The sequence below is a fragment of the Numida meleagris genome, chromosome 6 (genome assembly GCF_002078875.1).
Source record: "Numida meleagris isolate 19003 breed g44 Domestic line chromosome 6, NumMel1.0, whole genome shotgun sequence".
Taxonomy (NCBI): Eukaryota; Metazoa; Chordata; class Aves; order Galliformes; family Numididae; genus Numida; species Numida meleagris.
The window spans coordinates 49,674,551-49,689,564 of NC_034414.1; positions in this window are offsets into that span (position 1 = coordinate 49,674,551).

Genomic DNA, 15,014 nt, shown 5'->3' on the forward strand with positions numbered 1-15,014 from the left:
ACGGATTCCTTTTGTTACACTTGGCCATGGGCCTTCTGCAAGCTTCGAGTGAAAAGCGCTTTCAATATGCATGTCATCTTACCATGAAATAGAGCATCAAAGCCTATCCCTTGCATTCAATCAAACGGACGCTTCCACCCTCTTCAGTCAGGGATGGAATTTTAAAGCGAATTATAGCATGATAAGAATTTTAGAAAAAAAAAAAAAAAGAATCTACTGGGTAAATTTGCTCTTGATGTTAACTCCTGAACTCAGCAGGTGACACAAAGAATGAGTTTGTACCCTGATACGACACAGCGATACAGAGCCGCATTTAAGCCTTACCGAAGCATTCCCTCTACAGGGCTACATTAGTATTACAGAAAGCACTTCAAGCTCAGGTCTGAGCTTCTGCTTTTCCCCGGGGAGGGCTGGCTCTCGCAGATCCCATTCCCCTGGTGTGGGAACCCCTCACCTAGTGGAGGAGTCCCAGAGAGCCTTTCATATGACTTTGCTTTCCCAGGAGAGCATAGGAAATCCACACTACCATGTGTGCTGCAAGGCCTTGCTCCAGTTTACACAGGCTGAGGACCTGTCTCATAAAGCATGTACTACGTGAATCATTTACATGGGTTATAAATCCTCCACTGCATTTGTATTTTCTCATAAATCAGTGCCAAGGACTAACCCTTGATTAATGTTTTGAAATATGCCATCCAGGTTGCGTCAGTGGAAGTTCTGTTTTGTACAACAAAGATGTACGGTAGCAAAAAACATGCAATGCTCCTAATCTCTGCTATTAAGATAGGGACCTTGCTTCTAGCCTGATTAAGCAATATTTTGAGCCAGAACATTTTACAAGAATCAGCTACCTGAAGAAGAACTGCCTTGGGTCACTGTTCCTTCTTTTCCCAGTGACTGAGTGTACAGTCCAGGCAGATCAGCCAAATCTTGCCATGAAAAGCCTTCATCCCTCTAGATGCCCATCTGGCTGAGCAGAAAAAGCAGTCTCTGACAAGATTATGCATCGCTTCATAATGCTAGGCTCTGGCAATATTACTGGGCCATCCAGTTCAGTTGCTCTACTTATGAAAGTAGTATGTATTAATAATGGGTTTCATCTTGTGTCCACAAAACCTTTCTATTTCATGCCCTCCAACTACTAGGAAAATTATAAAATGCACCAACTTGTTTCAAAGCCTTCAGGATATTTGGAGAAGAACTACTGTTGTGACCAGCAAACTCTTTCCCATGCCAGAAAAACAGGTCCTATAAAAGGCAGAAGCAGTAGCCTCTACACAGTACGTCTAAATCAAGTAGAAGGAGCCTGTAAAAATCTCCTAACTCACACTGATCACCAAAGCTTCATTTTCAGTGAAGTTTCTGTGTCTTGCAATGCAATAGATTTTTTTCATCATTCTTATTCTTTATGTTTATTGAATCTAAATCCTAAAAAGAAATAGGCATATATGCTGCTCCTAGCTGAGAGTTGCAGGTGATTGACACTTCCCAAACGCAGGCATAATAGCTATAGCAAAAATTTCACTGCTAATTAAGAGTGTGTTGAGGATCTAACTTCATTGTGTGGTCAGAAAGCTGCATGCAATATCAGAGCTATTCTTCCAAGTATCAAGAAAAATCCCCCAGCTCCTCTTGCAACATATTAATCACCAGGACAGCCATGTGCCTCAAGCTGAGGCAATGTGCTGACCAGCTGAGTCACCTTCTCTGCCATCCTCTAACCAAACAATGAGGAGTGCATTGAGTGAAACCGAATGTGTGTCAAGAAATAAAATTTGAAATAGCTTTCTGTACCTTCCTGAATATGTAAGATATAATAGCAGGAGTATGGCAGACTGGATCACAGCACTGGCCCCTGTATTGTCTCTGCCAATGGCCAATACCAGATGCTTATGAGAATATTGTGAAAAACCTGCCCATAGGGTGAGTTCCCTCCTCTCTGCCATCTGGTACTGCTTGGCTTCTTCCCAGAAGTAGTAAGATTTACATCTCTTCCAAAAATATTTGCACTCCTATCTAAGACGGGAGGAAGGCCAGAGAGAGCTTGATACACCTTTTCCTTTTGTAAATATTTCTCTGTAAACTTGGGTGATCCAACAAATACGTGGGAGAAATGAAAGCTAAGGATTTACTGCACTCCTCCATCACCATGCCATTATATCCTGGAGGCCAAAGTCTGCCCTGAGCTACATGCAAGACTGACAAAAGAGGGCTTTGTGAATATGGGGCAGAACCAGGTCCCTACAGCCTGGAGGTGCTTGCAGGAGGTTGCTTTGCAAGACAGAAGCACAACACTTGCAGTTTTTGGTTGCATCATTCATGTGTACCAACTGCCCAGGAAACTCCTGGGATTTAGATCTGCACCATTTAAGTCACTGGTGATTTAAACACTGGCTTTGCTGAAAGGATATTCATATATTCTATTTTGTATCCTCTCTCTCACTGCCTCTGTACTTTTCCTATGACTCTAACCACCCTTTGCAGTTGTTTGGGATGAGGCAGAGTGTTGTTCCATGTGTAGCAATGATTTTAGATTGCTTCAACTGCATGATCTTTGTCATCATTCGTTTAAAAAACAGGAGAAAAAATTAACACAAAAATGGAAAAATATTAGTGCCATTCTTAGGGAACACTGTGGACTGGACTTCCTCAGGTCTTAGTTTGTTCCATGATCTGAGGGATGCAGAAACCCAGGCTCTTCTGTAGTGCCCCAGTGCCTGCCTGCTCCATACACATCCTGCTTTCCCTGGCACAGCTCCGTGTTTGGGCAGCTCTGGGCTTGGCACTGGTAGCTACAAAACAGGCACCTTGCTATTCAAGCAAACAAGGCCACCGGTATTAGCAGTGTGAGCTCAATGAAACCTCAGCAGTTCTGCAACAGAGAAAATAGGCTATGTACACTATTGAACATGTTCTTTATACTCTTATTTCTCATTTCTGTTGTGCATCAAATGAACAAATTCTCTTAGCTGTATTGATGGACCAGGAAAACACAAACAACCAGTTTTGTACTATAATCAAGGCCTATTGGTACTGCACCCTTCACTCAGTGGTAAAGCGTATTTTCTGCTTGCAAGACAATGACTGTGCTGAGGACCTAATTTTGCCTTCTTTCATAGCTCAGTGAAGCCACTGGGATTTTATAACAGATGAGAAAGGGAGAGCCATGCCCTAAAATGCTGACACTACTTCCATATATCATAGAGATATCTGAATAATTCATAGTGTCAAGCAGAGCAAGTTAAAGGAACAGTGTCGTAAGTGACAACATCCAGCTTTAATACATTCCATACCAAAATGAAAACTCCACAAATTTCTTTCTCTGGCAAAAAATGTGATCAGTTTCTCCGAGCAAAAACTACAATAGTGTTATAAAATGTGAACGGGATTTCACCGTGTCTGAGCATGTTACCTGTTACATTTGCCTTGTGTGATATTTGAAATAAAATGAAATTGGACCCATATTAGACAGAAGGACAGCGTGTTCTTCCCCAGGGCACTGAGATGTTGCTGAAGTCATCACTTTGCTGTCACAGGTCTTCAGGTTACATCTCACTTTCTATACTTCCTGATAACTATTGACTTCTAAATCATTTATTTCTGAAGCAAAGGTTGGAGATTAAGCTGCTTGTGGTGCTGAAGTAAAGATCCCTGAATTCTGAGAGTGGTTAAATCTAAACCGGACAAACGTTCTTCCAAGGGGCCCTTGTCTTTACAGTGCACAAAATGAAGGCTCTAGGATGCGAGGCCCTCTGGGAAATCATGCTTGAAATTTGGATAAAAACAATTCCAGCCAATCCTTCTTCTGCATGTGAAAATGAACAAACTCCCTATAATTTGTAGATTTGTTTACTCCTGTAAGCTTCCTGCCCCTTGTTCTGGGCCAGCAACCCTCCTTGTGTCCAATGCTTTGGGCCTCAGCAGAGCAGAGACTTGTTGAGACAGGGGAAGCCTTGCAGACACCCACATCTTGCTCAGCACATAACGAATTGGAGGCCTCCCAGACGGTGCTCCTTGCTGTTGAAATGCCCAAATCAATCTCCCCAGCCTGATTTGTGGTCAGCAGCCACAGCAGGTGGTGGTGTGCAGGTGACTCTGCCTGGCTTTCTGCATTCTGCCCACGTCCGCTGCCTGCTATAGGACAGGGATGCGGTTACAAACGGCAATGCCATTTGAATACAAATGGGAGGAAGAAAGCCACTCTCTCACCACCAGAGCCAAGGGAAGCCCCAGGTGGCGATGGGGTAATAGGATTGTGATTGCAAGGTTCAGCATGATGGCTTCTCCCGCCACTGCCGCTCTCCAGCATGGCACTGCATTATATTAAATTTCCTGCACGCCTGTCACTCGCATGATGCTGTTTGGCACTGCCTTCCCTGCACTCACAGCAATGCTGGTTTGCTTTGCATTTCTCCTCAAACCAGCAGGTTGCTGAGCCTTTGTATTCACCGCTCTTTTTCAGCTGGATCTTGTTCACCGAGGCAGCAGTGCTCAGCTCCGAGTCATGCCTTCGCGCAGGCTCACATTGTTATGTGGGCAGTTCTCTTCACCAGAGAAGTAACACTTGGAAAGTGAGGAATTAATTGCCTTAGGGCTCTGGTCATTTTTAATGGTGTGGAGATAGTCTGTCAGAGTTGGGAACTCAGAGCAGCAAAGACTCTCGTGTTCATATTCATTCTTTTAGCATCTTCTCATCATTTCCCGAGCAGATCAACTTGAGGCTTAGAGGGATTCATATTTTGGGTCCAACTGGAGTTTGGCTTTGCAGATACTGCTTTAAACCACGCTGTAAGTTCCTTTTGATAGCATGCAGAATGTTCCAGGCTTAACTGATTGGTCACACTTGCTGACTTGAACTTATTTTTATAATCTCTGCTTTGCCTTCATTAGAAGCAAAAAGTTTCCAGGAACTGACAACTCCGGAAATGGAAGTTCCAGCTGAACAGAGCATAGCACTGCACACATCAAAGCGAATTTATGGCATCCGTGTGCTCCTTGCAGTTCAACCTCATGTCCTTTGGGTCTCTATTACTGCTGGGACCATCATCATCAGCCCTGAGGACCAGCCCTACAGGTGACTCTGTCCTGGTCCCTTGCCTATTTGAGCCTGCAGTGACTTGGACAACTCACTTAGTATTTCTACCTGGGCCCTGTGGACTATTGCTCTCTATTGACTGGTATAACTGGCCTGCTACTAAGGTGAGCTAGCTTTAAACCAGTGGCCCAGGAGTAGAAAATGCTGCATGGTGCTGGCAAATGGTACTGTGCCAGTGAGGGAACAGTATGCATTGCCACCAAAAAGAGATTGGATCTGGTCTGCCTAGAAAGTTTCCAAAGCTTACCTTAGCAGTACTTATTTTAACTAGTTTGGCTTTGGATATCTGAGTACAGAAACATTCCTCAGCAAATAATTTCTCTGTGTGAAGAGAACCAGTAGATTCTGCTGTCTGAAATGCGTCTGCTATGCCTGTGGCAGTGGGACCTGCAGAGAATATTGAAGGAGGGAGGCTGCAGAAAGGAGAGTTTCCATGATACTGGGAGGCATATTTTCCTGCAAAACCTGCAGAGAGAAGAAGATAGAGAGAAAAAGAGAGAGAAAGAGAGGAGTAATTCTTCCAGCAGTTTAGGGCAGGGTTGTGGGTTAGATCCACCTCTATGGCAGGGAGACAGGATAGTATCATAGAATCATAGAATCACTCAGGTTGGAAAAGATCTTGAAGATCATCAAGTCCAACCGCAACCTAACCATACTACCCTAACTCTAACAACCCACCACTAAATCATGTCCCTGAGCACCACATCCAAACGGTTTTTAAACACATTCAGGGATGGTGACTCAGCCACCTCCCTGGGGAACCTGTTCCAGTGCTTAACAACCCTTTCTGTAAAGAATTTTTTCCTGATATCCAACCTAAACCTCCCCTGACACAACTTGAGGCCACTTCCTCTTGTCCTGTCAGCAGTGAGAAGAGACCTAGCTCACTCTCACTGCAATCACCTTTCAGGTATTTGAAGAGAACAATAAGGTCTCCCCTCAACCTCCTCTTCCCCAAACTAAACAGCCCCAGTTCCTTCAATCTCTCCTCATAGGGCATGTTCTCCAAGCCCTTCACAAGCCTTGTTGCCCTTCTTTGGACCTGCTCCAGCACCTCAATGTCCTTTCTGTATTGAGGCGCCCAAAACTGAACACAGGACTCGAGGTGGGCCTCACCAGTGCTGAGTACAGGGGCAGGATGGCTTCCCTGGTCCTGCTCACCACACCCTTCCTGATACAAGCCAGGATGCCATTGGCCTTCTTGGCCACCTGGGCACACTACTGGCTTATATTCAGTCGACTGTCCATCAGCTCACTGAAGTCCCTTTTTCCATCAGGCAGCTTTCCAGCCACTCCTCCCCAAGCCTGTAGGGTTGCCTGGAGTTGTTGTGACCAAAGTGCAGGACCCGACACTTGACCCTACTGAAACTCATATGGTTTACCTTAGCCAGTAGCAATCCCTTGGAACAGCTGTGGGGTTGGGGAGCAGTGAGAAGTGATCAGCATCTCTCTGCTGCTCCTCCTGTGGGTGGAACCCCTTTGAACACTTGGTGCTTGCTTATCCCAAGGACCTGTGTGCTGATGGCCACTCCTGGAACCACATCTTTGCCATATCAGTGACACCACAGGACGTGCAAATTCCTTTCCTACTGTCACAGTAGCTAAGCACATTGACATCTTGCAGTTTGCTGTACAGACTGATTGATCCTGCTTCTCTTTCACAGATAAGTAAGAGCAAAGAGTTCCTATACACAGCATAGTGTCCCTGAGAGCATCGGGGGAGGAAGGTTTTCTGAATTCTGTTGTTATCTGCATGGGAGAGTGGAGTCTGCTTAGTCCTATGGACCACAGAAGCAACTGTTGTACAAATTTAAAGAATTATTGTTATTATTATTATTTTTAGTACAAGAATCTCTCAGAAACACTCAGAGTTACACCTCTCCACCAACACCAGTGGCAGTTCCTCAGAGAAGATCCCAGCCTCACTTTAACATCTGAAAAATCTACCCTTACTGCAGGGGAGACACAACTTCTCCACACAAATGGGCTTTTGTTCTCCTCCCAGCTCATCTGGCCAGACGGACTGGAAAAGCCACTCACTTGGGAACAGACACTCCTGCCCACTTGCTCACATTCACTGAGCTGGGCAGAGCTCTGCATCGCCAGGCTGAAAGAGGGGGGAAGGCAGAGAGGAGGCCACGTGGGGTATTTTTATGCATTATTTCATCAAGTCGTGATTTATTGCCATTTCCATCCCAGGAGCAGGCTGTTTCAGAGCTTGTAAATGCAGCCTGGCTGCTGAGCACTGGCTGGATCAGACTCTAATAAATTGAAGCCAAAACCAAAGTGTATTCGACTGCTGGTGTTTCAGTCTTCCTGTGTATCTTCCTAGAAGCAGATTATTTTGCAGTCCTTATGCTTATCAGATACATTAGCCAGGTACACCTTGTCATTTTAATTTCAACGGGTGAGCCAATTTCTCCCTGGAGATAAGTGGGAGCAGGCTTGGCTGGCTTGCACTGATTTATACCTGTCTGTAAATGGTGTCCCTGTCCCTGTCCCCAGATATTTTAGAAGGTCATACATACTGGTCTTACTAGGGTAGAGAAAAGATGTGAAGCCTCTGTCCCACACAGAAGCACACTGATGCAGAGGGATGCAGGATCTAGCACAGGGGACATGTATTACCTCAGCACACCTGTGCCCCCAGCCTCCCTGCCACATGTCCCCAGGCAGGCTGCAGGACAGTGCTTTTGGTACCAGACTGTTGGGCCTTTACACACTTTTTCCAGTGGAGATTTTTAGACATGTGGTCACCTCTGCTCAACACTAATGCAGGAGACATATGCTGCTGGGTGACTGAGCGGCTTGAGGGACCAGCAGCAATGCAACAGGAGTCCTTGTCTCTGGGTTACCAGTTCAAACCAGTAAGAGGTTGTGACTGGCAGCTGTTACCTCCTGACAGCTGCTAAATAGCCAGTGTAAATTGGGTCAGTGGCCTGGGTCAGCTTTCTCATTAACAGGTGTCCACAACTCAACACCACAAAGAGAACCCAATTATCAGCCTCATACGTGACAGTGATTGGGAAGATAAGGGGACAGATGAATGCATCATCAGGATGTGAGTGCACCGAGGGAGGAAAAATGTTTTATGCTAAACTACCCCTTTCTTTCAGTATCCCTGGGATAAACAGAAGGATTTTAAGCCTTCAGAGGCACGAGGCGCACACCTTTCAGCAGCTTCACATACTTGTTATTGCTATTGCTCTTGGTAGCAGGTAAAAAGATTGCCGGTCTCTTAGAAATCTTTAGAAACCTTAGGAAAATTGTCCCTGCCCACCAAGGGCTCACTGGATAAGGCAAGAGATGTCAGGTCTGCGTAGATAGCCAGCCAAAGAGGGCACAGGCCGAGAAGACTTTTCCCATACTGTTATTAACATGCTTCAGATACTAGGCTAATAGTTCTGTTAAAATAAACCCAGAGGCATAAAAATCTCAGAACTGCAACTTTTATACACTTGCTTTTGGCAGCTGAAGCACGAATGGCCCAGTACCACCAGAAATGTCATTTAGGCTTCAGTCACTGTGAATATTCCAATTTAGGCTTTGTTGTTTTACACACTACCAAAGGTGTTATATAAAATGACCATTTTCCTGCAGCCTTGGCAACATGGTAGTTAGAGTGATAATAATACGATTATTACTGTATAAAAATGTGAAATCAGCCATGAATCTGATGAGGCTGTTATCAGCGTCCAAGCTGATTTTGTTATGAGAACTACACAGGTAAGGAAATATATATTTGGCTTTTCAAAGTGGTGCATGGGATATAATTTAAATTATATTTTTTGTAGTCTTAAAAGAAAGGCACAGCTTTTACAACTACATGATGTTTTCTTTTGTCTTCAGTAGCATGTAAAAGAATCCCTAATACGTTCCTCATTCCTTACAAAAGACCCATTCTGCTAATCGGGTGATCAGACAAAATTCTTCATCAGTTACACTGAAACAACTATAAAAACTGTTTACAACAGCAATGATAGTAAAATGAAACTCAGGCATGAGACCTGCCTCTTTCCGAAGGTCTCTGAATGTCCTTCGAGTTTGTAAGTAATAAGTTCTCATGGGACACAGGAATTCATGCCCTTAATCCATTCTGACTTTAAAAGTCCGGCTTCTTTTATGGAATGTCTCATTATACAAGCTCTTGCTTCAGCAAATGTACTTCCATCAGTTTTCTCTGATGTCTGTTTAATATAACATCTCCTGAATTATTTAATGAGCAAACATATGGATTAAATAAAGCAAACACATCTACCAGGACTTATATATGCTTGATCAAAACTTTGCGAACTTTCTGCAGTTCACATTTAAGATCCCTAAGCCTGAAACCATGGCATTGTGAAAGGGGAGCAGCTTTCGGGCTGACCTGGTGAATCCTATGGGTTGGCTGGGTACTCCCAGAGTTCACATTCACCTCTTTTCTCTGCTCCACTGCTCCCCGCTATCTGCTCTGTCTTTTTACAGCCAGAAGTCTGATCTTTTTTCTGTGTTTTACATTCTGTTTACTGCTGTACAATTCAGTTCTAGGTTATATTTCTGTGTTTGGGGGCAATATGTAGCCCATTGCCAATGGTTGCCGGTGTAAGGATAAGTCAACCTAGAGTTTTCCTCTGATTAATTTGAATTTAATTCTGCATTTCATTTCCCCTGACCTTTGAAATCTCCCTCATGACTACTCATCAGAAAACCTCGATAAGATAAATTAGAAATTCTTTTAGATCTCAGATCAGATTGGAATAATAATCACTCTTCTTTTCAACTATCACTCTCAGGCTTTGTTAGTTTGTTTTCAGGACCTGTGTGTAGTCCAAGTCATATGAACTATAGAAATTAAACCAACAAAATATCTACAAACAAATTCAAGCATTTAACTGTAGAAAAATATAGTGTGTCCCCATCCTTTTTCAGATCCTAGAATCCAGACACTTTGACCACAGTTTTAAATTATTGGTGACCCCTTTCTGAACTGTTTTGACACAACATTTTCTTTACATGCTTTGATTAAGCTTATATGAAGCTGAAATTATGAAGTAAACGCATCAACTGGATGTGTCTGGTAAAGCTGCAAAGGTGGAATGGTATTTTATTATTTGTAGCAATTTAAGTGCAAACTGGTCAAAATCAAATAAACACCACCACCAGAGTAATTGCTGTCTGAACCATTTACTGGATTTATTCGTTGGTAATGAACACAAAAATTGGTCAAATTTTGACAAGGTGTAAAATAAACCTAGGCTCCAGCCAGAAGGTTTTAGAGCCCATGAAGGATCAGTGCAGAGGCTTGGGGATCTCTGGCAGCAGAACAGCTGATATTTGTTTTAGGGCTGAGAGGAGTAGACAGCTATCTGGGAGAGACATGAATGAATTGTCCTTTTGTACATTTTCTCTTCCTAGTAAAGGGATTTCTGGTTAGGAAGAAGTCTTTGAGCTTGTAGCTGGTCAACAGGAGACAAAAAAACCAACCAAACAAAAAAACTCATGTTGGAGTTTAAGGTCTCATTCATTTCTGGAACCATTATTGTTCCCAGTGCTCCCTTCTGCAAACTCAGCCTTGAGCTCCTGGGAAGGGTCTCTCCCCACCCTGCTGGTGCCACTGACCTAGGGACAGGCGAGGTGACCTCTGCATCTGTGCCTAACCCCTGCGTCCATCCCTGCCAGCTCACTGAGCACGGCTGCCAAGAGTCTCCCACAGCCTGTGTGAGCTCTCCCTGTCCTGCAGTGCTGCATGGGTGAATGGCAATGCATGACTGCGGAGACAAAGCAACCTGGCTGATATCCTGGCCCCAGTGAAGCTGGTGTTGTTCTGCCATTGACTTACACTGGCTGAGATTGTGCCGATGGGTCTGAATTCTCATGGCTGTATTAAGTTTGGATTTCTTTTCTTGTTTGATGTCAAAATAATAGAACTACATCTATGTTAAACAAGATGTTGCAATCCTTTATGTGAGTATATAGGAGACAGAAAATCATTTTCCCTCTAAGCTCCATGAAACAAATTTTCATAAATACACTTCACAAGGTACTCAGTTTAATTTCAGTGAGAGTTCATGCACCTCTTTCCTAATGATCCGTGCTACACAATTAAATTTTATCTTGCAGAAGAAGACCAGGTCAGCTCCAAACATTTCGCCTGTTAATAGTAAGTGCACACAAGGAGCTCATTAGAAACTCAGCATTCTTTGCCTGATTTTCCAGCTGACTTTGCATCTCTACAAAGAAGATGAGGAGACCAACATCCTAGAATAATGCAAATAATAACAACAATTTAGCTTGGAAGCTGTTAGAAATGTAACTTTATTTCATTTTGTTTGCATTCGTGCTTGCAGCCAAGTCATTTCCTGATGCTTTTGCATCCTTTAGCTGCTTTCTCACACTCAATTCAGTATTTTACTTCAATGTTTTAGCAGTCTTCTATTTGACTTGGGCATTTCCAGTCCCAACAAACATGGCAAAAAGGCAACACTAAAGCCATGCTTGCATCTTTGAGCTCAGTCGTAGTTTTGCAATGATGTCATGGATTAGCAGTGGAGCCAGTACAAAAATGCACTGTATTTACACTGCAAAGCTAGCCAATTACCCAAAGAGGTAATATCAAACATTTTTTATCTTTTCAGTAAAGTATTGCATTATTGATGCTTGCTGAAATCTAATCTCCTGGACATTATATATTTTAGATGGATGGAGGAGATTTGGAGTCTGACTTACATGTTATGACAAGATCCCAGTCCTGGAGATTCCCAGTCAGCAATTATAAGTGTCACAGAAGCACGGCATCAGAAATTAACGACTGCATCAAAACTGTGTCTGCCGCATGGTTTAGATTCAATCCATGGGGCTACAAAGTCTTTTAAATCATCAAAGGCAATGTGAAAAGCTCGACTCTGACAAGGTGGAAAAGCTCCTGTGACCCAGATACAAAGGCTTGGTGCTGAGACACGCCAGGAGCCTCCCAAAAACCCAGAACCCCGCTTGCATGGGAGGAATTTCTCATGCATAGTGGACAACTCAGATTGTAAGCAAGAAGGATGTGAAATTAATATGGGGGAATAGGATGACAGGAAGAGAATGTGCGCTCATGTGCACGCGTGCCTGTGCGCATGAGGGAGTGCGTTGGCTTTATGTGCAATTTTGAAGCATTGTTCTAAAAGCAACAGACAAATAATCCAAGCATATATTACCGCTCCTCTGTTGTGCTGCTCATTGTGCAGACAGCGTGGCGACAAGCTCAGGAAAATGCCCAGGGAGAGAAATGCAGCAAAAAAAACCTCTCCTACATTCAAATATATTCTGCTGTATTACCGAAAACAGACAGATGCCCAGCCATCATCACGGATTAGCACACCAAGTGATCTCAGAGCAGTGCTAACAACACAGGAGTAATTGTAAGGCATGAGGTTGTTTTGTTTTGCATGTAGCGTATCTCGATTTGATAGTAACCATTTTAAAGTCTGGAAGAATTTTGCACTCACTAAGCTGATTTTACAAGCAAAGAGAAGTGCTTGTCAGCAAAGGTTAATGTAGCTGTCACTGCAGGAGAGCCCTGTGGGTAGAAAGAGTCTCATCTGGCCGTTTTTTAAAGGGCAAGAGTCACTGGAGTAAAGGAGGAATTTTTCCGTATTTAGAAACCTTTTGCGTAGTTGTGGTGAACTGCTGCATGTTACCACTCAACAAATTCTACATTTCTGTGATTACCAATATTTGTTACCAATATTTGTTTCCATCGCTTGTATTTTAGGGTCTTACCCGATGTTCTTCTCCAAAATGAATTGAATTTGAACGGAGAAGTTGAAGAGAGTAATTCCGGGTGTCTTTATTGCTGGCATCAGTACTATATTAGAGAGCTGTGGAGCAGGAAGGACTGTCTCCCTGTTTTACTGATGGAAACAGGGGCAAGGAGAGACTAAATGCTGAAATCAGGCTACTTACTCCAAAATCCTGCCCTGTACGTCGCCAGCACCTTCAATACACTATTGAGACATAACAAGGGAATTTAATCCAGATCCTTATCTTCCAGGCTGCCCCTTAACCACGGACTGGACCCAACCTTCCTTAATGCATCAGAGGTGAAATTCGCTCAGGTATGAGGCAAGTACCCCTACTTCATGTGTAGCAGCTCTAACAGGGAGAGATTTGGCTGTGCCAGGCTGTCCTGACCATGCAGGATTTCACGGCGAAGACGTCCAAACCCTCTGGTGAGTGCTCACAATGTCCCTGGGATGCCACTGTCACAGCCAGGGGACACAAGTGCTCTGTGTGAAAGCAAAAGCATAAAAGTGATCCTAAGACTTCCAAATAGCGGTTGGCTTTATTTACCCCTGGTTGCCAGGAGATGGAGTCGTGCAACATGAGGAACATGTGCAGGCAACACTTTGTTCATAGGCAGGGTTTTTAGTGAAGTTATTCTGGAAATCTTTTCTTAGAGCTTCCAGAGAAGAAAGCTGCCTATGCTGCTTGTTTTGGTGAAAGCATGGAGAGGGGCAAGGCCAGCTGTGGTTGTTCATCTTGAGAGGACAATGCTGCAGACAAGCCAGTTTCCCATTCCCAGTAAGCTAGAATAGAGGCTAATGAAGATATCCTTTGATAAAGATCACATGGCAACTCTTTGTGGTAGCAGCTTTCAGACATTACTGAATAAGATCTGAAGCAAAGAATTCAAGGTCTACAGGATACCAACGCACCATACACATGTTGCATAAAGCAATTAGCAGTGTAACAGAAGAAAAAGCACTCCTACTTGACCCAGAACTACTCCTTTAGCTCTGCCACAGTGGATACCAAAAAATATCTAGTAATAGCGGGCTGAGTTGACAGGTGCCCCTGCAAAGTGGATGAATCTCAGACACTGTTGTACCTGGTGGAGCTTCGCACACAGTAGCTCAGAGTGGCCACATATTCATGTTATCCTAACAGGCCAGACATCTCCTCCAGCACAGTCTGGAGACAGCCTGCCCTGCAGCACCCCAAGGCCTGCCTTGAACTTGGAGTGACTCTGCACTGCCTCCTGCTCAGCTCCCCACACAGAGCGCCCGAGGGCACTGGAGGAGCTGTCTCCAGTCAAGGAATGGATAAAAGGCTGCTATTTCATAGAGCATTGCCTGGGCTGCATAAAGCAGGGCCAGAGTTTATAAATGGCATCAGTTCCTCTGCAGCTGATGAGCAGTCAAAGCATCGGGAGCTGTGATGCTTTGTTCAGTGCTGATACTTGCTTAGAGGGGATTTCCTTCTCTTCCTGACACAGATGGTGAGCCAAGCCCTGCTCACCTCTAGCCTGGGTTGCTGCAGCATGCCCAAGGGCATCCAGAAATAGCAGTGTGATCTCCAGTGACCTCTCAGTTACCTTCGTGTGTAATTCAGGCGGTTAACTTTGACATACATTAGCTGTAGTTAGCTCAAGTTCTCCTTACCTCACCTGCATTTCACTGCAAGAGCCCCTTTGTAAAATGCTATTATTTTAAGCTTCAGTAAGAGTTGGGCTATTAGAAAATTTAGCAGGCTGCAGTATTGTTGCTCCGTTATAGGGAAAACAACCTGAATCTGTTCAAAATGCCCTTGATTTTGCATTTGTGGCACCTGATCAGGCCCTGTGTGAGGCTACAAGCCTCTCTGGAGTCAATGAATCAACCACTTGGTATCACTGTGAGAGATGATTGAAGATATTATATGGGGGCAGAGAGCAGCCCTTGGCCAAAGCCCTCCTCTTCTTTGTGAAAGGAAATGGTCACACAAATTTGTTCTCAACTTTATTCAGAGAATGTAGAAGAAAAGGCAAAGAATCAGTGCATGGAGGAGCACAATACCCCCAACCTTCTTTAAATGACATTTTTCTCTAAATACACTGAAAATTTGCATACTCCTTTAGCAGAACATGTTGTTCCTTGCATATTTCATGAAGACACTGTAGCTGATGGGAAACCCC